Raw genomic sequence first — 27,786 nt, forward strand, 5'->3', positions numbered from 1 at the left:
CAACTAGACTGCATACGGTATTACAGCATACAACCTTCATTTGTCGGCAGGGCAATCGTGACAGCAGCGGTTCAAGGAGTCTTTTAATAAATTCAGCTCCTAGGTCCCACCATTACTACTGAACCCCTAGGGCGGGATCTACCATTGGCTAAGGCAGGAACTAGCATAAAATACACCAGCTTCAACCAGACAGGTACGGAGCATTTACAGGGTTATAGACTTATTAAAAAGCAATTCTTCCAGGCGTGTTTCGTGCATGATGCCTTTATCAATGTTATTTTTTGGGGGGGGTTTACACATACCTGGTAAGTTTTTACCATGCCTTTGTCTTTGCCATACATGCATTAAAAACGTATGTTTCATTGTAAAGGCATGGGTGGTAAAGGCATATACGCAGTTAAGACTTGTGTGATTAACCCCTTCGCTGCAGGGTGTTTTCCCCCTGCTGTGCGGGGAGAGGCGGGCCGCGCCGGGCGCCGCCGTGCTGGTGACGAGCTCAGCTCGTCATGAGGCGCAGCGGAGCTGCACTCATGACGAGCTGAGCGCGTCACGGCCACACCCGTTTCAGAACGTTCAGCACAGCGGGGAAATTAGCCCCGTAGTCAAACGTTCCAACGGCCGTGACGAGCTCAGCTCGTCATGAGTGCAACTCCGCTGCGCCTCATGACGAGCTGAGCTCGTCAGCAGCACCCATGTGGTTAAGATTGCGTTGAAACGGCATTCGTGATAATGGAATGTATGGTTCCGTCGAACAACCCTTTGCAGTAATAGCCCAGCCCTGCTCAGTGTGAACTCTTGTGTTGTTTTTTATCCGGTGTGCTGGTGTGGACTCGCTGATACTCAAATATGTGAAATGTTTGTGTTGAATGGATCTTAACCCCTTAAGCGCTGCGCCCGTCCAGCGGCCGACGGCACCACTACCTCGGGAGTGCTGCCGTCGGCCGTTGGATGTTCCAACTGCACCTGCGCAATGGAACGTTCAGCGCTGGAGCTGGACGTTCCAAAGCAGCCAAGGTGTTAACCCCTTAAGTGGGGGGAACGTTTAGCGGATGTCGCGTGCACTACCTCGCTAGTGCTGCGCACGTCCGCTGAACGTTCCTATCCCATCCGCTCAATGGAACGTTCCGCACTAGCGTGGAATTTGCGGCGCAGGCAACGGGTTAAAGGTACAATTTGAGGAGTTGCGTTGGATGTTGTGAGTTTAGCTTGGAAGTGCACAGTGATATATTTTATAGGGCGTTCAAAGACAAAAGCCATTTTCAAGTCACCAATAGTTCAATAATTTATAAAGAATCGTAATTCAAAGAAGCCTCTCACAATTAAGCATCTTCCATTTCTGAACATTGATGTTAACGTTCTCATAGTTCATACACTGGTAATATCCTTTTACCGAACAGGCATCTAGCAGAAGTCAGATTATATGCCCGTTAACCTTGGGCTCTGGCCACTATGTGGCACGGGGTGTGTCATTTTTAATCAAAGTGTTGAAAACTCCACTGTGCAGCACTGACAAACAGTGACAGATTTCAAACACGGCCAAGCAGTTATTAAAAGCACAAAACCTAGAGACATACTTTTAACAGATCTGCATAAGGGTGTGAAAAATCAATTGAGGAGCTTAAATACCCCCCCCCCATCAATGACGCCCAAGGCCCCAAGTCTAACACCGTTAAGAAGCCACTGGGGCTTATTTACAAGCCCCTTGAGCTGCTGGTGCATCACTTTTAATATTCCTCGAACGGCATGGTTTGGACACTATTTTTTACATGGCAAAAGGAGATAGTTTAAATAAAAATAAAGAAATATTACAATGTGATCATTTGCCAAAGGTGTTAATTTTTTTAATGTATTTTTTTATGTTTGAATTTCTTTTGAACGTACCTGAATTATATAAAAGTAGTCCGTTGGGAAAGCAGCAAACGCCTCCATGAAAAATGCAAGTGAAACAGATGGAGGAACAGGCCTTCAAAGAGTAGCCACGTTATAAAGGTGTCCCCTGACAAATGTTGACGCACAGCTACCGAAATGCGTTCACGCAGAAAGGTACTGTGAGCTATGGCTCGCCCTCGCTCCCCGACTCTCCAGACGTCTTACATAATAATTACTAAGCGTTTTCCTGATTCAGCACTAGAGGTTGTGATTTTAGAAATATGCTTTACTTGGATGCTTTAACGTCGCTCCTGTTTCCTATGGGACTTGACAGTGTGGGGTTTCCCGTGAAGTAGCACACAAGCCATATGGCCATGTATAATCCTTTACCATTAGCCTGCCAAGACAGTGTCTGCATGAGAATACACAATATTTCCGGTACGTGCCATTCCTACAGACAGCGCAAAAAAGCATCCATGTATGTCATATTTATAAATAGATTAAAATCGCTCAGATTCATAAGAAATCAGAGAGTAGATCAGATTTACTAAGAAAGTGAAGGCGCCTTTATTATATGTTTTTCTATATATTGTCACCCTGCACCCTTTTAACGATACCAGCCGAGGGCTTAATAAAGTTTATTTTTACCCTACGAGCCAGGTATTTTTTAACTATCACTTTTCACCACCTCACCACTCACACTTAACCCCTCACACACACCAACACATAGTACACTTTAAGTGCTCCTACGTAGTCGTGAGTCGTAGCATGCCGCATCCCGTAGAGGGGTGCGAAGACCCCAATGATGAAGCATGACATCAAGGGGCCTGTTGATGTGTGAGGGGTATTTTACACAACACTGTGTGCTCCCTACCATTGTAGGGACCAGTACCACCACTAGAGTGGATTCTATTTTGTTTATGTAAATTGCCAGGGGAGACCGAATCCACTTTCCCTCTCCCTCTCTCCTTTGTTAAAAATGTATCAATTCTAAACCATGGTAAAGCCTTCTTCGTTGTGGTTATAATAGTCTGGTTTTTTTCCTTTTCATATCAGTGGAATTCCTTTTCTTCGCTAGTGAGTTCCTCGCTTACTATTACTGACTTAGACTGGTTCTTTACTCTTTTGGTCACATAATATAATCTGCAGAATGCTCTAAGAATACTGTTAGTCACTAGTGCCCTGCTATGTCAGTCTCATCTCCTGCATGAAGATCCTAGGGTATCAAATCAGAGGTGGGTGAAACCAGCGGAGTTTCACTTTGTGGAATCTCTGCATAGTCACATAAAACCTCTGCGAGATTCTGCAGATTTCTGCGAGTGAGTGGAATCAGTAAGTTGTGCTGATTTTTAGCACCAGGACCTTGTTCAGCACTGCAGAATCAGCGCAAACGACATCACTCCTGTGGTGTGATGTGTATTCCTTCCAGACAATGAACTAAAGAGCCTAGGGTATAGTGCAGGGTATTCCTCACCTGAGAATCCTCAGGGGCCTATTCTCAGCCCTTCATGTTCTTCAAAGGCTAGCATGAGGGCTGTTCCCACTCCCTTTCTGAGTTCTGAAGTAGCCTACTATGTTTCTGGCAAATCGAGCTGACATCTTAGCCTGCCTGCCCTTTGTTACTCTAGACAGTATTGATCCGAACCCAGGGCAAGGGGCAGAACTGACCAGAACTGTTTTAGGGTAGACAAAGAAAGGGGGCTTCCAAACACACAGGCTAGCACTGCATAAAAGTGGCACCCTCAGAACCTCACATCAGAACATTCTTTGACCAATAGAAAGATTGGGAATGAGGGCAGACCTGTATCTGCTTGCCTTGAACTTAGGGTCCCCTTAAGTGACTTCAAAGGCCTCCTTCTGTTTGAGCTACAGGGACACCTCAAGCTTCCAGAGGCCTTCCCTGCACCTGCCCCATTGATCATCATAAACTGCACCTGCCTGAGCACTGCTGCTGGCTGTTGATGGAGTGAGTCCTGATCCTGGAGATGTGCACACCAGGTCTTGGACCGTAGTCTGGCATTAGAGTACATCTCTCTAGCGTAAAAACCAAGTGAAAGGTGAAAATCCAAAAGTTCTGGACTCTTTGCTACCACAAGCTGACTCTTCACACCAAGAAAAGATTGCCAGAGCAAAGTTCTAGTAACGGCCTGCTCATCGCATGAGCGAATAACAACCACTACAGCAATAACTGCTGTGTCTCCAGCCAACGCAAATGCTATATCCAGCATGTGCTTGTGGGTGCTGAGCATTCCAGTACCCGGTTGTCTGATGTTGCAGGCAGGTTCTGGATTGTGCTGTACATGAGGCAACAGTTGGAAGAACAGTGTAGTGGTGAAATCAGCTTTATTGATCTGCTGCTGCCCTATATGCAGAACCTAATCACATCTCCTTCTTGGCACCTACCTCAGAGCCCTTGACTGAGTCTTCTCTCACCATGACAGGAAAGCTCCAGCGATTACCTACTCCTCACAGTGATATCCACCACCTTATGGCCCACCAACTGGACCTGCTTGAGCTTGCTTCTGGCCTCTGCTGGAGTGAGTCCTCAGCCTCAAGAGGTGCCTCACCAGGTCTTTTAGAGGTCCTTGGAGTTCTTTTACTTATTAAAATTTACTCTATTTTTCTAAATTAGTTGGATGTTTTCTTGTGGTGTGTTTTCACTTTATTGGAGTTTGAGTGCTGCATAAATGCTTTACACATTGCCTCTCACTTAAGCTTGACTGCTTTTGCGCCAAGCTACCAGAGGGTAAAACACAGGTTTATTTTGTGGCTTATTTGGTTTGTCCTTACAAGGATTGTGTTTATTACTTGAGTGGGGCTCCCACCCATCTCAATAATCCACTTTCTTACAGTTATCCATCCTCTCTTTCATCCAGCCCCTAATAAATCTGAGCCAACATCCCTTTATCTGAGGGAATAACATAGCTACAGGTGGGGATGGAGTGATGAAAGGGGGTGGTGGGTGACTCATAGCTCTAGGACCTTGTGAAGATACACCTGATGCATCATTCACAAGTAGCCCCAGCTACAAGGCTGAGAGCTGAAAAGCAGCATGAGTATTTCATTTTCTGAAGCTAAGGAACAGGCTTTATATATTCATATCTATGCTTGGGTAAACACTAAGTGCTTGATTATGAGTCTGGAGGTCTTCTGAACGTCAGATTTGTGGTGGCGCAGGAGTGGCAATCCACTGTTTGGCTGATTATGACATACAAAGTCGTATTGGTGGTGGACCGCCTGCTGCGCCAGGGAACAGTTGTTCCCGGCGGTGGCACAGGAGCACCACAACGCATTATGCTGAGCAGGGACTGGCGCAGTCCGGTTCAGTATATTTTGAGTTCTTGCACTGCCAGCCTTTTCATGACAGAGCCCCGCAATGAAAAAGCATGTGATGCAAGAATAAAAGGGGGCCCTACAGTGCCTCCATTTCACTCACGCCTTGGGCATATATTCAGGGAGCACAATATGTGCCCCCTGTCTGTATTGCCCCAGGTCCAGCACAGCATGGAGATCACCGTCCATGCCGTACTGGAACTTTTAGGGCATTCCCATTGGTATGCTTGTTTTCAGGACACCACCATGGAAACAGCCAAATTACCGCCGACTTTATTACGAGTTGCACATTTTTAACTCGTAATATGGTAGGCGGTCCTTGCGTGGCTTTGGTGGGGGGTTGAGCTGGTGCCGCTGCGCCAATGTCGTAATGAGGGCCTAAGACCCTTTGCTTCACCAACAAATTCATCCACCGGAGTTACTAAAATAACTCAGCAGCAAAATACGGCACTGCACTCCTCCTCTTGACCATCCAATAAATACCTACCCTAAATCCCTCAAGGGCTCATGTCAAGCCAAATCCCCTAAATGTGCACATATCTTCGATACTAACCATCTTGTCTTCTGAACAAATTATTCACTTATTTTTTCTGAATCCACAATGCTGCACTCCTCTCAACCAGGAAGAACAATGACTTTTCAGAACAGTGTTATCGATTCATTAGATCTTTCAATCAGACATTCAGTTCTTCGTTCATTCATGTATGACACCGTTCAGCAGGTACTGCAGGTGGATAATTGGGCTCAAATCATATGCCTTTAACAGGCATGTGTCTCACTGTCTGCTTGGAATGCTTACAAACAAAGCCAGGGAGCAAACCGTTGCCCAAGTGAGGTTCTAAGTTTTAATATTTCAATGCAAACCTGCTGCACATATTGTAGACTTCAATATTAATTTCATATCTAATAAGAGAGAGAGCAAAACGCCTTTACAGTACAGCATTTGTCAGACCAAATGTCAATTTTTTAAAATGACAAACATTAAGTAATCTTTGGATGGTGATATCTTTATTCGGCTGTATCTTTGCAATATGTCAAGATGATAGGCAGTTGTATGAGAATTGCCTGATGAAGGGGCTTTATCTGTCCTGAAAGCTTTCAAATGAAAATATTGACTAGCCTAATGACAGTATCATCCTTCAACATCGCTTATTATTTTATTTTGTGAAAAGGTAAACTGATTTCAATTGCAGCAGTCACTTTAATTTACTTACAATAATACTGCACACATTTTAATGAACTGTTGAATCTAAGTAGAAAAGTAGCGGCGTATATTTCAAGAGCGTTAACGTTGTATGTACACAAAAAACTAATTTTACCATATTTGCCCTTTTGAATTATATTCTGTTTTAATGTTTTTATTCTAAAAAAACTTCATGACATTACATTAAAAAGCTTGATATAGAAATAAGTCATTTGAAGGAGAAACCGAGGGAAAAAAATATAATGATTTTGATTTCCGCTGAACTTCTCTATGGTGTTATGGGATTAAACGTAAGGCTTACAGACCACCACCACACAGTAGAGTAGTGCACCCTATTGGTTTATAATGCCATTGATTATTCTCTCTAAATTAAGCAAAATTATTGTATTTGCCATTCAAATTTGTTAAGACTCTCAGAGGTCTTCAGTTTCACTCAAAAAGCATTGTTGACATAAGAAAAAGAGAAACCATTGTAAATCCTGTATGACTGACAATGCATGTCTATTTTAAAAGTATTTTAAAGAGTTTATGGCTGTTAAAAATATATACTAATCTACTACAAAAGTTAAATTAGTGTACTAGGTGCACTACTACTTAGTGATACTACTTGTAACATATATTAAGTGAATGGTGTGTGACCGTATGTATCCATGTATGTAGGGGTGTGTAAGTGGCTGTATGGTTGTATAAGTGGGTGTTTGAGTAGCTGTGTGGTTGAGTAACATGCTGTGTCAGTGGCTGTATGGGTGAGTGAGTGGCAATGTGAGAGGCTCTATGGTTGGCTCTGTGGGTGGATAAGTGGGTGTGTAGTGACTGTATGGGTGAGTGAGTGGGTGTCTGAATGGCTGTATAAGTGAGTAATTCCATGTATAAGTGGCTGTATGGGTGAGTGAGTGGGTGTTTGGTTAAGTGAGTTGGTGTGTGAGTAGCTGTATTGTAGAGTAAATGTCTGTGTGAATGGCTGTATGGGTGAGTGAGCTGATGTGTGAGTGCTTGTATGGGTGTGTGAATGGGTATGTAAGTGGTTGTGTGGGTGTGTGAGTGACTGTGTGAGTGCTTGTATTGGTGAGTGAGTGGATGTGTTGTGAAGCTGTATGTGTGAGTGGGTGTGTGAGTGACTGTAGATAAAAAAGTGGGTGTGTGAGTAACTGCATGGGTGAGTATGTGGCTATGTGAGTGGCTGTACGAGCGAATGACTGAATGTATGAGTGGTGGTATGAGTGAGTGAATGGTTGTATGAGTGGCTGTACGAGTGAATGAGTTAGTGTGTATGTGCCTCTATGGAGGAATGAGTGGGTGTGTGAGTACCGGACTGGATCTCTGAATGTAGTTGTGTGGGAGTGGGCTTATGAGAGGTTGCCTGGGGTTTGAGTGGGTGTGTGAGTTGTTCTGTGGATGATTCAATCAGTGATGTAATCAGTTATGTCATTTGAGATGTCATCAGTGATGTCACTGACCATGTCATCAGTGATGTAATATGTATGTTTGTTAGGCCTTTGGCAGATATTGTTGATAATTGGGGACTTACACTCTTCTCGTATGCTGATGATACACAAATTGTTGTATCGCTGTCAGCTAATGATAACCACAATGTGCAGGCTTTCAACTCATGCTTTTGTCAAACATCAGCTTGGATGTGCTCCCTAAAATGAAATGGTGATAACACCTACGTCCTCTTGGTAGGGAATCCCTCTATTCCCTGGAACTCTCAGCTATGGCCTTCAACTATGGGCCGCCCTCCCAGTCTTGTATCGGTCATAAACAATTTAGGAATGTGGATTGATGACCAACTCACTATAAGGCACCAAATTAACAAGGTTGCCACTACCTGTTTTGGCATCATGAAATAGCTTAGAAAAATCCTATACTGTCTCCCTATTGCTGCTCAGAGAATGATAGTCCAGGCCTTGGTGATTTCAAGACTAGACTATGGGAATGTGTTATATTTGGGGACAGGAAAGCTTTACATGAACACCTCCATATTGTTCAAGATGCTGTTGCACGGCTTCTGCTCTGCCCTCCTCAATTGACTTCTATATCCACCTTGATTCAGACGCTTCATTGGCTACCCGTGGAATGCACAGTGTATTTCAAGGCCCTGTGCTATATGCACAAATGCCTTGAAACTCATATCTTTGAACGCTGGTGTCACTGTACCTTTCCGCTCGCATCCTGTGCTCAAGGGATTCTAGGTTGGCAGTAATTCATAGAATTGAGAAATCACCCACAAGGAGGTCGTGCCTTCCTTTTCTCTGGTCCGAGCATGTGGAATGATCTTCCTCCGATTTTGAGAGTGTGCCAACCACTTTCTGTGTTTCATAAATATTAAAAGTTTGGCTGTTCCAATGCTCTGAATTCCCAAAGTAAGGTCTCCTTTAGTAGACTTGCAGATCCTAATCCATTCTGTAGATGAGCCTAGCACTAGGAAACCTTTCTTAGGTAGCGAAGCGCTTGATATGTTACGCATAATAATAATAATAATAATAATAATAATAATAATAATAATGATAATATTATCAATAATGTGAGGTCACAGGTAATGCATTGGGGGGGGGGCGTAAGTTATAGTTAGCTCAGGGAACTGTACCTGCGGAATTTCACTGGTTTTGTGCGAGTGATATCTGACCCTAACTATAAGGTCCCTGTTACCTTTGGTTTTTTCAGTGAACTTCTAAGGTTTATTTAGTTCTATTTCCTAACTATAACTTCCCTTTGTTTTTTTAAGTGAATAGCTATGGTTTTTTAACTTGTAGTCACATCCGCAGAGTGGTGGATAAAAGGGGAAGGCCTCCAAACAGCTCTCCGGAATCCTGCTGTGTCGTACTTACTGGAGGTAACAGGAGGACTTCTGGGCGGGCCCCCAAGAACCGTCAGCATCCAAGAGTACTTCATACCCCAACCAGCAGTACACCAGGAGGTGCGTTTGCTGATTGGTGGAGAAAGGGGGCATGGCCTTCGAAGTCTTCTCAGCAATCGAGCTCTGTGGTACTTAATGGAGATAACAGGAGGGTTTGTTGTCCCCCAAGGTCCATCAGCATCCAAAGGGTTTTCATCCCCCAGCCAGCAGTGCACCAGGAGGTGAGTATGCAAAGTGGTGTAGAATGGGGTCTGTGACCTCTGAAGAACTCTCAGCAATCCCACTGTGTGGGACTTACAGGAGGTAAGAAGAGAGATTGTTGACCCCCAAGGACCCTTAGCAGCCAAGGGGACTTCATTCCCAACCCAGTTGTGTGCAAGGAGGCCAATTTCGGCTTCAGGGACCCCAGCCCCTGGGGTTAGGCCTATTTTGAATGGGGGAAGGGGCTGGCTGATTACAGCCCCGGGCACCCCATCCTCCGGGACAGGCCTTTAAAAAAATGTTTTTATAAAGTTCAAGGGTGAGGGGCCAAGCAGTACCCCATCCCCCAGAGTCCAGCCTCTTTTTTAAAATTTGATATTTTTTAAATAAATAATGGGATGGATGCTGTGCCTTCCCGTTGATCCCATCCCTGGGGCCAGACCTCAATTGTGGGTGCCCTGGTCCCACCCAGGGCACCCACTCTATTGGAGACAGTCACGTTTACCTGAAGGTGACCTGGGTTCCCTGTCGACTTCCCGCCTCCTCCTGTAAAAACAATTGTGCACCCCTTTCAGCAAGCGAAAGCATTTTCAGTGCTCTTACTTGCTGGAAGCAGAGAACCGTTTACTATGGCTTTGCAGGAGCAGTGAACCTTCTGTTAAGCTATAGCAAAAGAGCTATGTTCCGGCACTGTGCGTGGTGGTCCCCTGGGCCATTTATCAGACATTTGAGTTGAGCAGATTCAGAGTGTTGTTGGTGAATTTTGTAGAGTGCTCCATAAAAAGGAGCTACTTTTTTGCACACATATATGTGCAAAAAATCAGCTCCTTTATATGGAGCACACTACTAATGAAGCGCCAAATGCTGGTTTTGCATTTCGCTAAATTACACATAGTTTTGCATAATTTTCTTAAAGTTTTACATAATATGCAAATGCAAATGATGCAAATCTCACACACTCCTCTGTTTCCCCCAGATTCATCCAACATAGTTAAAGAAGGTTGCATTCATCTTTTCAAAAGTGCCTAACATATTTCAAAACATGGACATCAGTTCACAAAGACTGATTTTCTGGGTAATTCCTGATGTCATGGACGAAAAGCTATACATATAGCTCCTGGTAACTTCTATTACCGCCATTTTATAGGTCATTTGGTGTGTTAGTACCATATTGGTTCCCAGGAAAAACTTGTAATGAGCACACCATTAATGCAACTTTGAATCTTATTCTCCAGGGTTGCACCCAGGGTTCATGGCTAAGAGTTATCAATATGTTCCATCTCAGCGTCCACAAAGTTTATGCTAGTCATTTTGCCCAGAGGAAGTCTAAACTGAAGACGGCTTTGTAGTGCTTGGAATTAAAAGGGAATGTTTTATACATCACTTGTATTCCCCTTTAGTCCCTTTAAACGCATCCCAGCCATATATTGCAATGTCATGAGGTTTCATGGAAATCTACAGGGTTACATGTACTATTTTCATTTCCCTCACTTGAGTAACATTACGAACATGGAATTCTTCTGTGAGGGTCATATTAAAAGACTTGAGCATATCTATATAAAAACTATATTTTGACAAAACCCATTCTGGTGTGCCAAATGGTATTCACACTTTTGAATTGACCGGCTTTGCAGAGAAGCGAAACACAGTGGGGATGCTGTTAGAGTTCAGAATCAGTCAAGTGTCAAGCAGGCCTCTCATAAATTAGGTTGTGAGAAAACTCAAAGACACAGTTTGTGTCCTTCTTCAACTCTAATATCTTGTTCATATGATGTAAGCAACCTATACTCTCGCTTCAGTTTAGCCAGACAGAGGTGCGTCGCTCCACTGAGCAGGTCGAAAAAGGAAAACATTTAATGATAACTCATTGGTATTATCATTTTATGTTTCCCCTTGCTCAGCTGGGTAGGGGCGGGCTGCTCTGCTCACAGAGAAAGGCAGGGGAGGAGTGGTTTGCCCACTCCTAGTGTGCATGGGGGCTTTGGCCGGCAGCTTGGGCCGGTCAAACTGTTGCGCACTGTACATGTTCTCCATGAAGGCTGCATTACAGCATGCATGTAGAACATGTCAAGCCTTCCATTCGCTGGCTGAGTGCTGATCCACAGCGCTCGGGCCAATCTCAGCGCTGCATTGTAGCCTTTTGATTGGCTGGGAGCTGAGTGCCTCCTTCTGCCTCCTGCTTCCTGCTCTGGAAGTGGGTAGAAGAGGACCCAGAAGAAGCAATGGCGACGGCGGGTGGCAGCGGCAGACATGTAAGCGAGTATTTTAATTCATTCTCCCCCACCCCCGCAACAAGTATTAACATTTTTAATTTGTCTCCCCCGGCCCCCACCCCTGTTACCTGCCCCCACCACCTTCACATACCAGCCATCACTGAGTTTAGCACATCAAAGCAGGCTTTTGGGAAAATTGTGTTTCTTATCCAAACTTCCTAGCTCCCATAGATCCATATTTAAGAATTGACAGCCAGATATGAACATTGCATTTGGTAAATGCTATCAAAATTTGCTCACCGACTTTAATTTAGCGAATTTAATGGTACTTTGTGAACCGAGATATGTACTAACAGACAGGATCACAACATACCAAGGGGCATGTTATCAAGAACGGAGTTAAGATTATCTCCACTTTAGCAGCAGGAAACTGCAGCTAAAGCGGCAATAATGGGCTTGATAATATGCTATCGAGAATTTCAATAGAAGCCCATGTTCACACCAGAACATGGACTTCTATGGGAATTCACAAGGGCATATTATCAAGCACAGTATCGCCACTTTAGAGGAAGTTTCCTGCCGCTAAAGCGGAGATAATTTTAACGCTGTTTCTAGATAATATGCCCCCAAATTCTAATGGGTTACAATTTTACCTACCTCATGCAATTTAAACCAATCTGAAGCTAACAGGTAATTTGCCAAATATACACTTAAGGTACACACCTGTGAGAGACAATTAAAAAATGAGAACATTCTAAATTATGAAACATTTTGCAGGTTCCAGCTAGCTGCTACTTGTTTAAGCTTTAAAAACGAATGGCTCAATTGATATTATAGACAATGTTGCACAAGGCGAAATAAACTGACATTCAGTGCCCTTGAAGGTGAGCCATTTAGTTGTTCAGATTCAGAACTTGCCCCTATTCTCACAGCTTTTTCCCTGATCTGTTCTTTCACAAATGAGGCAAATATGGAACCCAGCCTCTACAATATTCTATGAAATTATAGGTAGCAAATAAATTTTAACAACTGCAAGCTAAAATGTGCGACAATTAAACCTATTCGGAAAAGCCAGCTCCAGACACAAGTAACGCTGCTAATTACTGACCAACAGAAAAAAAGGATACTTCTTTGTAAAAAAAAAAAAAAAAAACCTTTCCACCCCACAGGCTGTCTTCTGCCATTGACTAGCCAGCTTCTACCTTTGCTGAGTGTTAGAATCTATTCTAATATCTTCCACGGACAATCGGAGGACTCAGTCTTTCTTTAAACGGCCTTCGGCACTTGATCTACTAGACCTCTGTGCATCGTTTAACAGTGGCCATCTCCCAACACTAGTGACTTGAGTCCAGAATGTGGGTATTCAGGACACAGCGTCTAACAGAATAACCTCCTCACTGTCTAGCCCTAACCCTCTTATTTCCAAATTGCCTTACACAGCTTAGTCTTGCTGAACGGCAAAAAAGATTGAAGCTCTAAAAAAACAGCAGCAGAACGAATTAAGAGAAGTTGCCAAATTAAATGAGAACCTCTGGTCTGGATTCAGACACTCAAAGGGCATATTTACAAGGGCTTTATCTCTAAACCATCGCCCTATTTACAAGAGGGTGCTAACATGCCTAGTCACATGTTAGCACCATTTTTCCCAACGCCTCCCTTTGCATCTCTAATGAGATGCAAAGTGAGCATCACTGGGCGTACCCCGGATGGACGACTTTGCAAATATCGCTGATGTTCAAGTCACAATATTTACAAGTCAGCCCACAGGATTTTAGCACACGTTAGTTTTTGGAGAAAACAGCTGTTTTCTCCATAAACTAACATCTGCTAAAATGCAGACTTACCTATCCCTGACATTGGGGTGGATTATGCTGATACGACCCAGTGGGTCGTATCAGCAAGGTTATCGCCGTTTTGCAGGGAACATCGGTGGAAAACCAGTGATGTTCCCCTGCAAAACAGTAATTTCCCCGCTATCTCTGGAATTTTTATCGCCCTCGAGTAACGTGTTTTTAATAATGCCTTACCAGGGCGAGAAATGACAGATAGACGGTGATAAATAACAAAACGCTAATCGCGCTTTACGTTTATTTATCGCCGTCCTTGTAGATATGCCCCCAAATGCCTTGTTCATGTTAAGAGATTGTTGCCTGTTTTCAATAAACCACACAACAATATTTACTTCGCTTCCTCAGTCTCACAGAGTTTCTTCTGATACAGCCTCAACAAATCTGATGTTGGAGAGGATTAATCTCACAGAAAAAATGTCAACTTAAGTTTTTTACTGGTCCAAATCTTCAACGGCATTCACAGTCATTCCACCCATGAGCAGGTCTAATTTTTTAACTTTCCTCTACTTAAAAGACTCATGGCAACCTTTTGATATTTTACTGACGTTTGCACAGATTAATCAAACTTTGTAAAGATTCACATTGACATCTATGTTTGCAGTTGGAACAATCGATCCGCATTGAAATGTAGATGTTATATACTTGATTTGTAACTGTTCATTTCATCCTATTGTTTACTCATTTTGTTGACCATAGTTCCTCCCAGTATTTTCCTAACAGTAGATTTTAGTTTGGCCCAAGTTGGTCAAAGGTAGACCAGGATACTCTAAGGGCAGCTTTGGATAACCACAAGGAACCTTCATTTCATGGTTTGTTTGGCAATCTGATGTAGATTCTGTATAAAAATGTTTAGTTCATCTACCACACATCCCCTTTCTGATGTTTCTTGTACACAGCATAAGAACTCCGGTAACCACTGCTTATACATCTCCATGATGAATTTCTAAGGCGCGGAGGGCCTCTTCAGCCAGTGAAGTTAAAACATTCCTGAACAGCTACAGTTAGAATGTGGCAGCAAAGCCATAGGAACCATTCCCGTTGAAGAGTTTGTGCACTTCTTTTAAGTTGTGTCGGGTCACTTTAGCCATACAGGGCTTTCTTAGTGTCTTAAGGGCTTTAGTAATCACAAAGGCAGAGTTGGGTCATTAGCTGTAGGGTCCAGGTGAGATCATTGACCTCCTGAAAATCAAGCACTTTAGAAGGATCTGGCTAATTTACTCCCTTGACAAAACAAGTGAGCTTCAGAAAAATCAAAAACTCACAAACCTTAGAGAGAATCCTCCTATATGTCACTTTCTCAGCAATTACATTTCCACCAAAGAGAAAACAGATAGGAACCAGTCTACCTACGCTTCATTAGGCAGTCCTTCAAAGAAGGTATTGACTTAGTACCTCTAAAATGAAAGTGTCACTCATCTTTCAAAAACCACCCACTGCCCTGCAATCAACACTATGGCAAATAGAGAGCTATTACATACGTTGCACTATTTTGACACCCCAAACAGAAAAAAACACTCCTTCAGCTTAACTGGAATGTCATATGAAAGCCATCCATCTCTTTGACCTGCCTACAGGTTCGCTTCTGTCCTAGCAGTAGAAAAGCAATTTTGGTAGTGTTTAACTTAATAACTGCCTTTGACACATTTGATAACACAAATCTGCCCTTTAGACTTTCAGAAACAGCTGGCATACTAGACTATGTCCTCTCGTTCAATGACAAACAGCATCTCAAAGTGGGACGTTTCCTTTCTGAAGCGTAGAAGTCAACATACAGAGTTCATGAAAGATTACACCTGCTACATGTTCTCTTTAGAATGTATCTCTATCCTCCTCTAGATAGTTAGGAACTCATCCACCATTCCATTAGCCTTAATGCATAATTCTGTCCTTCCAGCCCTAAGAGCTAGACCAATGCTGGTCCCAGAACAACAAGGTGTTTTTAGTGCCACTTATATGCCCAGGTGAATTTCAAGTTCTTCAGTCTCAACTGCATGTACTACCAAACAATACAGCTTGAACATCTCAGCAACAAAATAAAAAACACAGTCTTGGAACGCTTTGTTCTCTGCTAATTGAAATAAGATTCTTATCCTCAGATTGCACAGCAAAGGTAACGATTGGTGCTTAGTCACAAATTGTGCAGACCACCCTGTGAACTTATAACTTGTCAGCGCCCATATCATTGTAAATCGCTTAAATATTAGAACATTGGAATGTTGAGAGCTCCATTGAAGACAATAGAGTGCTCTGGGCTTCTAATGGCCGATAGGATCCCAGAGCATCAACATTCCAATGTCTGTGCAGAGCTGTTGCTGTTAACAAAGGCCTCACGGAGCCCAAGGGGATTTCAATCCCCTCGGGCTCCGTGAGGCCTTTGTTTTACAAAGTAGAACATTCTGCCCTCTAGGGCCGGATTGTAACAATAACCTAAGAGCCCTTTGTAGCTCGCTCTATTGTCCATTAAAGGCCCGCTCCGGTATTAATGGCCCTCACCTTAATGCTCGAGCGGGCCTTTAGTGGCTGGTAGAGCATGCTACTTCAGGCTCTAAGGCTATATGAGAAACTGCATACCACCCAGCAGTAGTGTCGCCACTTCCTTAGGCGTGAAGGATTTAGATGGGAAGCATGTTTTAACTTTGCCTGATGTATGCTGTATATGACTACTATTCTTAATACATATGATATGTTTCACAAAAGGTACTATTGTTTTGAACAACCAGGGTCAAACAATGAGTCTGTTAAGAGTCTGGTACATGGAGAACATTTGCAGAATCCCACCATAGTGCATAGAGCTTCTGACTCTGGGCACTGAGAATATCTCCAATGTCTGCATGTATATGTGGCAGGCTGTTTATGAAGCCTTCTATTGTGTTTAGGGCTCTATAAGGGCCATCTGAGCTAGACACTTCAGAAAGCTCTCTGCACAAGAGGTTGATCATGCTTCCCACCTTTATTGTTATAACTTCACTCACTAGAGAGTTCAGGAAGAGTAAATATATGGCAAGCTGGAAGTAAGGAGCGGAGGATGTTATTTCCAGGGAAAGCGCATCAACATGGTGCTGAGGAAGTGGGACCAGCAGACTAAACACGATAGAGGAAGTGGCATGTACAAGCATAATAAAAGTTTGAGTCCTCAAAGGAGGCAAATGGGAGAGAATGCTTAGAGGTATGAGGGTAGATTGGTGATAGGATGGAAATGGAGGTTGCCAATTAATTCTACAGGCATCCAGAAAAAAAAACGTAAAAATATACTAAATGCCAAAGTTAGGAAATTAAGCTATCAGAAGATATACCGAAGGCACAGGTAGTGAAGGTTAATGCAAACTAAGTAAATACTGTTGGTTTTTACAAGCATCAAAAAGAAAGAGTCTGCAACATATGGAGCCTCAAATGTGTTCCATTAACTGAAGCCTTGCTATTCAAGCCTTTCACCTGTGATAGACTGTTTTGTTATCTTACCCTAGTCATTGGTTTAAAGAACAAGCACCATCAAGTGCCTTCAAGTTAAATAAAAATATCTGTTAACAAGTTTTGGAAAGAAACCAATGAGAATTAATATTTTAGATGACACAAAAAAAGCGAAATTCTGGTTGAAGGCTATTTACTCACCATACAATGCCTGTGGTTAGCTAAGGAAGTCCATACAACGTCAAGCAGTTAATATTCAGTGGGTGGTCCAACGTCATTTGAATGTGAAGCTACAATAAAGAAAAGTATATAGTTCATACAAAATAAACTTCACTGCTATTTACATTATACCAAAATTGTTTATAAAATGTATATTTCATCTTTATCTTTAAAAGCTTCTCTTAGACATCAAACATAGTAAAGTTTTTGTTACAAAAAAACTTGTAACCAAGCATTATTTTATATTTATTTTTTTGTATTTATTTATTTTTTGTTTAATGAGTCAATTTTTACATCAGAAAAATGCTGCAGCAATTATAACTGTTATATACCAACTAACAGAGTATGTATTGGACTTTGGATTCAAGGTTTCATCGTATTTTATCAGCGTGGACAAAAAATAGAATACAGGGTAGAGGATAAGTGTGGGCAGATGCAGAAAAAAAATGCAGTGACCAACCAGGTTACTCTAACAAAATAGCGTTTTTTAAATATTTTTGTTCCTCATAAAAAGATCTTTAGATGTTGTAGCGGTCTAGTTGTGCAATGAACACCAGCACACCCCGGAAGCCATAATGTATCGCTCTCTGGCCAGGCGTTGCCAGAGAGCATAAATAAACGGGCCGGGGTCGCTCGTGACTTCCGGCCGGCACAATGAGCAAAGTGGGTGGTGTCTCTTAATTATGTGCTGCATGTCATGTCTGCATTCCCAGTGAGTAGTGAGTAGCCTATGATCTCATGAGTGCTAATGACAGCCGTCACACTGGCGACGAGGGTGGGATATCGAAACACACGCCTCACCTGAGACGAGACGGCCATCGCAGCTATGGACCGGCGATTGACCGAGATGAGCATCGCGACCATCGGAGGGGTATGAGGCGCTACGCAATCAGCGTCCGTCAAGCTGAGTGAGGTGCCCTGAAGTCCAGCGTGGTGAGCAGAGTGCTGCGCACCCCAGCAGCAACACAAGCAGCCTAATCGGAGGCCCGGGAGTGAGGAAATACCCACACGCATGTGCGGAAGACAGCGAGTGAGAGCAAACGCCTAGAGCTAGCGCGATGAGAGGTGCGCGAAGGCCCAGTGAGGCCTTTCTCAAGAGAAACTGGCAATAAAGCTTAGATGAGCTGTCCCTAACGGTGAGCAATGCGTGAAAGCCCAGCAAAGCCCCTCGAGAATAAGCCTGCCACAGAGCAAAGCCTGCCAAACTGCAAGAACGAACAACACCACAAATAAACATTGGAAAAACCAACAGTGAACCAATAACAACAAACAGTAAAAGAAAAATCAAAGACACTGAGTCAATCAGTCCTGAAGACAGAAGCCCTATATAATTACCCACAACCCCAACACCACCGTAGGGGAACAAACAAACACTGGCAAATACAATCAAGGGTAATTGCAAGACAACACCAGCTAAAGCACGATGTGAGGTTGCATTATGTCGAACCAGCCAGCGCAAGCTGCCCAATAACAAGCAGCTCAACCCGCAGTTCCAGCAGTGCAAGCAGGGCTACAGCAAGCAATCCCCATGGCATTTCCGCCTCCAGTCCACATGCAAATCACAGCGCTTCAGCCATTTAGTGAATTAATGGACCCAGCAACTGCATTACCAAGGTGGAAAGTATGGGTGAGTCGCCTCAAAAACTACTTCATCACGACGAGGGAGACCGACAATGCCGTCAAAAGATCACTGCTATTATATTTCGGAGGCGATGAAATATACACGTTGTTTGCACACCTTCCAAATACAGGTGCTGCCAATGACTATGATGCCGCCGTTCGAGCACTAGATTCCCACTTCGACCCTCAGCTCAATCCCCATTATGAAAGGTTCAAGTTTCGCCAAGCCAGACAATGTGAGGGTGAGACAATGGATGCATTTAATGCGCCCCTCAGGGAACTAGCGAATACATGCACCGAAGATGACCAGGCAAAGGAGGTCACAGCACAACTCATCCAGGGCTGTTGCAGCAAAACCTTGCGAACACTCATCCTTCGGCAACCCCGAATAACCCTGGCAGAGATTCTGATTTTGGCTAGGTCCCATGAGCTTTCAGACATAAGAGCAACGGGGCTGGAAGCGGCCCTCAACCAGCAGCCGGAGCAAGCGGTAACAGTCAAGACGGAGCGAGCAGACGCAATACGCACATCGTCCCGGGGCGGACGAGGGAGGTGGCCCACTCGAACACCGCGGTAATCGCAGTGGGGATACTGTGGGAGAGAAGAGCACCTGCCGGAAAGTTGTCCGTCGAGAGAAAAAACATGCTCCAAATGTGGGACCCCAACCACTTCGCGAGTGTATGTCGCGAAGGCTCACATGGTAGATTCAGCTCGAGAAGGAAACCACCAACAGGAACCGTGAGACATCTAGCACTAGAAGAACCAACGATGTCGCGGCCAGTCAAAACCTCAGCTCGCCACGCCCAATGCCTAGAAGACTCTGCCACAGAAGATGACGTGGAATGTTATTTTGTATCATTCGCAGAAGATCTGAAGAAGAGACGATGGCCACAACCCAAATGTAACATTGAAATAGATGGATCCCTTTTCACTGGCCTGAATGACACCGGGGCAACCGTCAACGTCATTGGGGCACAGCATTACAAGCAGCTGAAACTAAAACCTGTACTGACGCCATCCAAGGTCCGCATATTCACGTATGGAAGCCAAACGCCACTTCCGCTGAACGAAAAGATGTCTGTTCGAGTGAAGTCCCAAGCGCAAGAAGTAATGACCACGTTCCACGTTGTGGATAGGGATGCCGACATACTTGTTGTTAGCCACGCTGCCGAAGATCTCAATCTAATCGCATTTGCCAACGCAGTCAAGCTCCTCCAGGTTGACTACATTCTGGACATGTTCCCTCAGCTATTTAAAGGGCTAGGACAGATTGAGAGGCCCCCAGTGAAGATACATATAGATCGGGCAGTGCAACCAGTAGCATTGAGACACCGTCGGATACCATTTCACCTCCGATCACTGGTGGAACAAGAACTCGTAAAACTGGAGCAGCAGGGAGTTATCGAAAAAGTGCATGGGCCTACCCCGTGGGTTTCTCCCATGGTAATTGCTGAAAAACCGAAGCAGCCAGGGAAGATCCGGATCTGCATTGGCATGAAAATGCCCAACAGGGCGATAAAACGGGAGAGACACCTGACACCGACAGTCGACGATATCCTGGCTGACTTAAATGGATCACAGTGATTTTCGAAACTTGATCTCAATGCCGGATATCATCAACTCATGCTGGCCCAAGAAAGCAGGTACATCACAACATTTTCGACTCACCTGGGGCTACACAGATACAAGAGGTTAAACTTCGGAATATCCTCCACAGCAGAGATAGTTCAAAATACGGTGAGAGAGCTCCTATCAGGTCTCCAAGGAGTGATAAACGTAAGTGTTGATATCCTCATTCACTCTAAAACCCTTGAGGAACATCATAGGCGACTTCGAGCCACGCTGCAGCGACTGGCCACACACGGGGTGACACTCCACAAAGAAAAGTGCACGTTTTTCTGTAAAACAATTGACTTCTTTGGCTATGTGTTCAGCTTAGACGGCATCAAGGTATATCCCCGAAATTCCCAAGCAATACAACTTGCTCCGGCCCCAACCAACGCGTTGGAGGTACGAAGCTACTTAGGAATGGCATACTGTGGGAGGTTCATCCCAAATCTGGCGACCATCGCAGACCCACTCAGGAACCTGACGAAGAAAGACGTTCATGGACCTGGTCCACCGAAGAAGACAAGGCATACAAGCAGGTGAAGTCGGCCCTTATAAACAGCACAACCATGGCCTACTTTGACACATCACGCACTACGGAGTTACTACTGGACGCCAGCCCAGTAGGCCTTGGGGCGCTGTTAACCCAAGAGACAGAACCAGGGACCTGGGTCCCGTTAGCCTTTGCCAGCAAAGCGCTCACAGCCACAGAAGCCAGATATTCGCATATCGAATGCGAAGCTCTTGCCATCAAATGGGCGTGCAAGCACTTTCACTTATATGTCAGCGGACACCCATTCCGAGTCATAACAGATCATCAGCCGTTAATCCCATTGTTCAGAGGTATGGCACCAAAACCCGCCGCCCAGGATTGAACGATGGGCGATACAGTTAAAACATTATCAAATGGAGCTATCATACCGGCCAGGTGCCAAGAATACGGCCAATTTTCTATCCAGACACCCAGCACCATCAGTCAGCGAGGCGGACGAGAAGGAAGCGAGGACAGAAGAATTCGTCCATATGGTCACTCAGTGGTCATGCCCACGAGCCCTCTCGTTGGAGCAAATAAAAGAACAAAGGAACAAGATGCCGTGCTTCAGAGGGTGATCAACGCTCTCACAAGTAGATCGTGGGAAGGATTCCTCAAAAACATATCAGAGTGGAGTGAGCCCGACAGGAACCACCTAGGAAAACTATGAAGAGTTCGAAACTAACTCAGCTCAGCGGAGGACAGCATAGTGTTGAGAGGCAGATGTATCGTCATACCACACAACTTGCAGGAACGGGCAACAACACTTGCCCACAAAGGATACCAAGGCAATTGGGAGGATGAAGTCGAGAATGAGAGAGAAGGTGTGGTTCCCCGACCTTGAGAGCAGTGTGGAAGCGGTTGTGAGTAACTGCAATGCCTGTCAGATTACCAGCAGTGCGGAAGTCTCTGCACCGATAATCACTGTAGACCCTTCTCCGTCATCGTGGTCATGGGTGAACCTCGACTTCGGGAGCTTCCCGGATGGGAGAATCACCGCTGTCCTCATTGACAGCTACACCAAATACCCGATTGTCGAAATCATGCCGTCAACCTCATTCGCCAACCTGCAGCCAATTCTGGAGAAGTCTTTCGCTATGTTTGGATTGCCCCACATCATCAAGACCGATAACGGGCCACCTTTTCAAGGCAGCAAATTCAAGGATTTCATGACACGTCTAAGCATCAAGCACCACCGGATAACGCCTCAGTGGCCACAAGCAAATGGGGAAGTTGAACGATTCATGCGCACCATCAACAAAATACTGCGCAAAGCGGTGGCGGAAGGCACCAATACAGAAACGGTACTACAACAATTCCTGAGGGAATACCGCAGTACACCTCATTGCACGACACAGCAGTCAACGTGGCCGCTTATGTTTAATGGCATTCGACGGGATCTATTACCAACAATAATGAACTGGATGCCAGAACTCTATGACCCAGCACACGCCCAAGCAAGGCGGCAGCAAACTAACGAAAAGGTCAGCCCCCGACGCAGGGCGAGAGTCCGGGTGATAACTCCTGGGTTTAAGGTGATACTGCGGAATCAATGGAGTGGAGGAAAATTCCGAACGCCCTATGAGCCGGGTCTGTGGACCGTTAGGTCAACCCAAGGAACAGATGTCACTGCAGAACGTGACGGGGAAGTAGTCACCCGGAACATCTCGTGGTTCAAAGAAGTTCCACCTCCTGTCGAGCCAACCCAGAGGGGATTCCCACCTGTGACTCCCGAAAGAGACCCAGTCACAGAAGAAGGTGGCGCTAACAATGAGTCACCTCAGGAGGCAACAGAGCGTGAATGTTCAAGTCAACCCAGCATGCAGAGTGGGGAGTGTGGTTACAGCCCGAGAGGCTCCCCGGCACGAATGAGAGCACAGCCAACATCGCTACAACCTCAGGGGGAACCCACAACCCAACAGAAGGCTAGCTGACTTTGTGTGTTGAATAGAACTATGGCCTGCAAGTGAGAGCAAAGAAAAAGAAGGACTAAGTTGAGATGGGGTGTAGCGGTCTAGTTGTGCAATGAACACCAGCACACCCCGGAAGCCATACCACACAATGTATCACTCTCTGGCCAGGCGTGGCCAGAGAACATAAATAAACGGGCCGGGGTCACTCGTGACTTCCGGCCCGCACAATGAGCAAAGTGTGTGGTGTCTCTTAATTGTGTGCTGCATGTTGTGTCTGCATTCCCAGAGAGTAGCATATGATCTCATGAGTGCTAATGACAGCCATCACAGATGTCTCCATTTAAATCGGAATTCATTAACATAAACAACGTACACACTTCTACCATAGATACATTTGTGCAGAATTCACAATAACATTCAGAATTAATCAACACAAATAGAATAAAGAAATGTAAAACCTAAATTGATATAAAATATACACCCTCATTTTAAACATTGCACCATTTCCAACCGTAAAACATGCCTTATTGTATATGTTTTCCAGTACAACATCTTAGGATGCATTCTTCTGAATTCATCCCAAATCGTCCTCTGAAAAACATGATCTTAGCAGCATTCCACATACTATCAATTATATTCAAAACTGAAAGGCTAATTACAACTTCTAGAAATTCAGATGTTTACCTCCAATAGCTTGTCAGATAAATATTGACACACGTATATCAGATAAGTACTCTTACATTGGTGAAGTCCAAACAAAGAAATAGGGCATCCTTACAAGTTCCTAATCTTTTGTCAGTCACAGTAAGTTTTTTAAATGTTTCCCGATAAAAATTGTATAGCGTAGAGATAAACAGAAATAGACTTTATTTTCGCGGATCTTTCCATCACACAAACAATAAGGGCTTCTCTATCTTCAGGTAAACATACGCGGGCGGTAGTAGGAGTTCCTGCAGGGCGGTGACGTGGGCAGAGGGAGGGGCAGCGTGGGGGGTAGTAATGTATGGATTACGGAGTTTAACTGGTAAGTAAACATATAAATAAATAAAACAAATGTTGTTGCATGCACTGCATCACCAAATACGATGCAGTGCGCTCAACGAAATTCGTTTTATTCATTTCTATGTTTACTTACTTGTTAAACTCCGTAATGCATACATTACTACCCCCCCCCCCACCCTGCCCCTCCCCCTCCCCACGTCAACGCCCTGCAGGAACTCCTACTACCGACCACGGCTGCTGGTAAAGCCATTTAATTGCAATGATCCAAACATACATTTGAGATAAAGTATGCATGAATGAGGTACACTAGGCCAATTTATATGCTGTTCTCTACCTTGATCAGTTTTCATTCGATAACTGGCTGGGTTCCAAAATGCTGGTCTAAACATTGATGGCTGCTTCTGCAGATGGACTATGATGCAGTAGCACATTTAAGACTGGCATTTTCTTTGGATTCTGTTGGCTCTGGATCTTACCACAAACGTGTCATACTTAAGCTAATCAGATTTTTCTTTTATACGGTGCATCCAAGTAAGATGAAAGCCAAGGCCAAAATGTAAAATATTTGCAGAGGAGAGTTAGAGGAGAGTTAGATTAAAGGCAGAACAGTAAATTCGTCATTTAAGGTGTCCACATCCAAAATGGTTTGTGACCCTAAGTTCTTCCCCAAAAATACGATCAGAAGTGGTACTGACTTGAGAAGACTTGCCAGATGAAATTTTTCTGAGGATAAAATAAGCACTAATAACCAAGTGTCCTCACAGTCCTGTCCATTTTAGGTCTGATGATTCAATTTTCACCTGCTATATATACAGGGGGCCTGAAAGTGGAGAGCACCTTTTTTTACCATTGAATAAAGATAGAATGTGTAAAGTGCTGGCCATAATCTAATCATTATTGGCCACCCTGTGTGCATGGCTTTCAAATCAATTCCCCAAAGAATCCTTGCTACCTGACTCATGTGGCCATTATCTCTGGGGGGACAAAAGAACTCAAAAGAAACACCTTTATTCACCTTGAAGTCCCAAAGTTCAAATGCTGTCAGGTACAAAATCCCATTTTCTGCAGTCGTTGCCATCATTAGGGAACTCACTGTAGCCTGATCTAACATCTCAACACTCTGCTCGCCTTCAGAAAGCATTTTCAGACATACCACTTCTGGTTATTTCTGGGCTAATATTTTACTTTAGTGATGACCTTCGTTCTACCGACCTAGCTACGGTCCCCTAACCACAGGGCCAGAGCGGTGGCAGAACCTTCTCCTACACCATGGCCAAGTCCTGCAATGAACTCCGCAAAAGACAAAGCCCAATACTGCACCAATTCAGAAAGAATCTCAAGATCTGGCTTTTTGGATGACCTATGGAACTGCATGCACCCCCCCCCCCCCCCCCAATGCGTTGAGACCCTTATGGGTGAGTGTTGTACTTATGCCTGACTGATTGATTGAAAAGGTAACCTCAGAACCAGCCAATTTGTTGCTAACTATAATTTCTTTTTCCTTTCCCTCTCTAATTTGTCTCTGTCTTACGCAGCTGGACCCTTGGACCATATTTTATACAAAATGGTACATTATGTAAAGTGCATTGATGTCAGTTCCTAGGGCATATTTCGACACAGGAGACTAGGAGCTTGGAAGTGATCGCACATACAACAGTGGAAAATGTGCACGTGCATTTGCACTTAAAAGTCTACTTTTCAGAGACTCACATGCATAGACCCAACCACTAGAGGGCCAGTACAATCTGGTACACTTCCAGGTCAATATTGCCAAACCAGGTCTTTTAATCCACCTTTATAGAGTACTTTGTCTGGCAATAGTGGTTGTTGTAACTCCTCGCTTTTCGCTACAGTTCTCAGGCAAGTTCTTTCATCCCTTTATCTCTGTTGTTTTCTCCCTTGTTTAGTTCCCTTGGATTCTCCAGTTTCCTTACCATATGGTTTTGTTTCCTGCCATGTTGCCTTCTTGTAAGTTAGTCTCTGTGTCCAGGCCCGCTCTCTCCTGCTACAGTGTGTGCATTTCATCTTCTCCATCTTTCTGGATTCTGGGGTATACTGGCCGCTAGTTACAGCATCCTCTCTGTTTGCATGGGGTTAGTTCCACATTTGGTACCCTTGCATCTAATTCCTCTCCTATGTTTTCTACGCTTTACAAATTGTGTTCTCTCATCCTTATGTTAGACCACAGCGCTAGGACGCCTCCAGGTAACTACCGCGCTTTATAAATACTCATTCCATTCCATTCCATTCCATTCCATGTTTCTAATTTGGCTCTGAGATGCTGTGCCTCCGGAAAACAATTGCAGTTTTTCAGAACAAAAATCTTGAGGAAGTGGGTATCTCTCTCTCTCTCTCTCTCTCTCTCATTATCCCCTTTTCCACCTTTGCCTGGGTCTCTGCTAACATCCTTGTTCCAGTACAAAGGGGTAAGCCGACTTCTAGGGGGGAGACACATGAATTGAAAAAACTCTCGAAACACAGTGCTCATGGCAATTAATGATTGGTTGGTACATCGACACTCCAGAACTCAGATAAATGTTTTTATTATTAGTCCCAACAAGATTTTATAAAACGAGGGAAAAGAGGGCTTTTTTTCTATTGGAATCGACCTTAAAATGGCCTATAAACATGGGCTGTACAGAGAGTTAAAAAATCTGTAATTTTACAAAGCACTTCGAATTTTTTGAAATGTTTATGGTATAATACTTTACTTACGTTGTCCAATTCCTTTTGGTTTCCCATTCTATAGTTTCTAATTCAATTGTCGTGACTTAATTTGACTAGGATTTGACATGCATGGGACTCAATTGAAAAATAAAATGTTATGGAGATCGCACTATTTCAGGCCTTTGATGGCAATGCGAATCCTTATGCTGGACATCCACTAACGGTTTAGTCACTAGAGATACCGCTCAAATGACGAATGCCATATATTCAAGCACCACACGTCTCTTTAGGTTAAACCAAGATTACAGTCCCAAACAGCAGAAGTGTCAATAATGTCAGACATGCAATCAATATAGATTGTAAAATGCCATGCAATAAGGCGCATGCCTGGAATATTCATAAATCAATATACATTTCTACTTTAAAGCGTCTTGAGGTGCATTTTGTTTCTGAACATCAACTTGCCATTTCTGGAAGTGACTAGTTTAACTTTCACGCACTTGATTTGAATTTTTGATAATTAACACACATTTTCCTAACACACCACTTTGAGATTTTCTTCAGAAGCACTAGTTTTTCCTCTCAACTGCAAGGCTTTCACATTTTTTCAAAAATAACAATTTCCACCTAGATAAAATCATTCCAAACTATTGATTTACATTTTTAGCAAATGCAAACATTTTCCCCTGAAAATAAGCTTGCCATTTTATTAAGTAATCACATTAATGAGTGCCCCAGAAGGACAGGTGCAGCCTCAAATGATAACACATTAACCATGATCCGCAAAGATTCATTGGAATTTAAGATTACAAGTTCCAGCATGGCTATATAATCCTTGTTTCCTTTAGTGGAGGGAAATATATTCAAATTTTCAAAGGTAGGTGACTAGTGCTTGTTTGGATATAATGGCTAGTCCAACAATGCAATACACAATACATGTATTGACTGTTTCAGTAGCCCAGATACATTTATTCCACAGAATGACTGATTCACTCACTACTCTCTGTCTTTCCACACACTAAAAAGTCAGGCCAGACCCTCTCGTGGGAGGACATCATATCCCATTACTTTTGACTGCTTTCTTCCATTATCACTGCTCTCCACAGTGCTTATACCATGGCTGGTTGTAAAGTGTTTGCTCTCCTTGTGTTTCTGTAAATGGCCCTTATGGTATGCTCTTTTTGATTAATCATATGTCTAAGGATTGTGCCTCTGTCTCTCCTAGGTGGACTCATACAGTATTTATAGGTAGTTCATCAGATCCTCCTCTGGTTTGAATGCCACACCCGG

At 43.9% G+C, this 27,786-nt stretch overlaps 1 protein-coding gene across 2 annotated transcripts in view; it reads right to left on the reverse strand.

Moving 5' to 3' along the window:
- LOC147708865 (muscarinic acetylcholine receptor M3-like) overlaps positions 1-17,226 on the reverse strand; it is an 880,867-nt gene extending 863,641 nt beyond the window's left edge. For both annotated transcript variants that reach the window (XM_086927478.1, XM_086927480.1), the window contains exon 1: positions 17,137-17,226. The gene's annotated coding sequence lies outside the window, so the exon portion shown is untranslated. The remainder of the gene's footprint in view (positions 1-17,136) is intronic.
- Between the last annotated feature and the right edge of the window lie 10,560 nt (positions 17,227-27,786).

Source organism: Lissotriton vulgaris, chromosome 6 (genome assembly GCF_964263255.1).
Source record: "Lissotriton vulgaris chromosome 6, aLisVul1.2, whole genome shotgun sequence".
Taxonomy (NCBI): Eukaryota; Metazoa; Chordata; class Amphibia; order Caudata; family Salamandridae; genus Lissotriton; species Lissotriton vulgaris.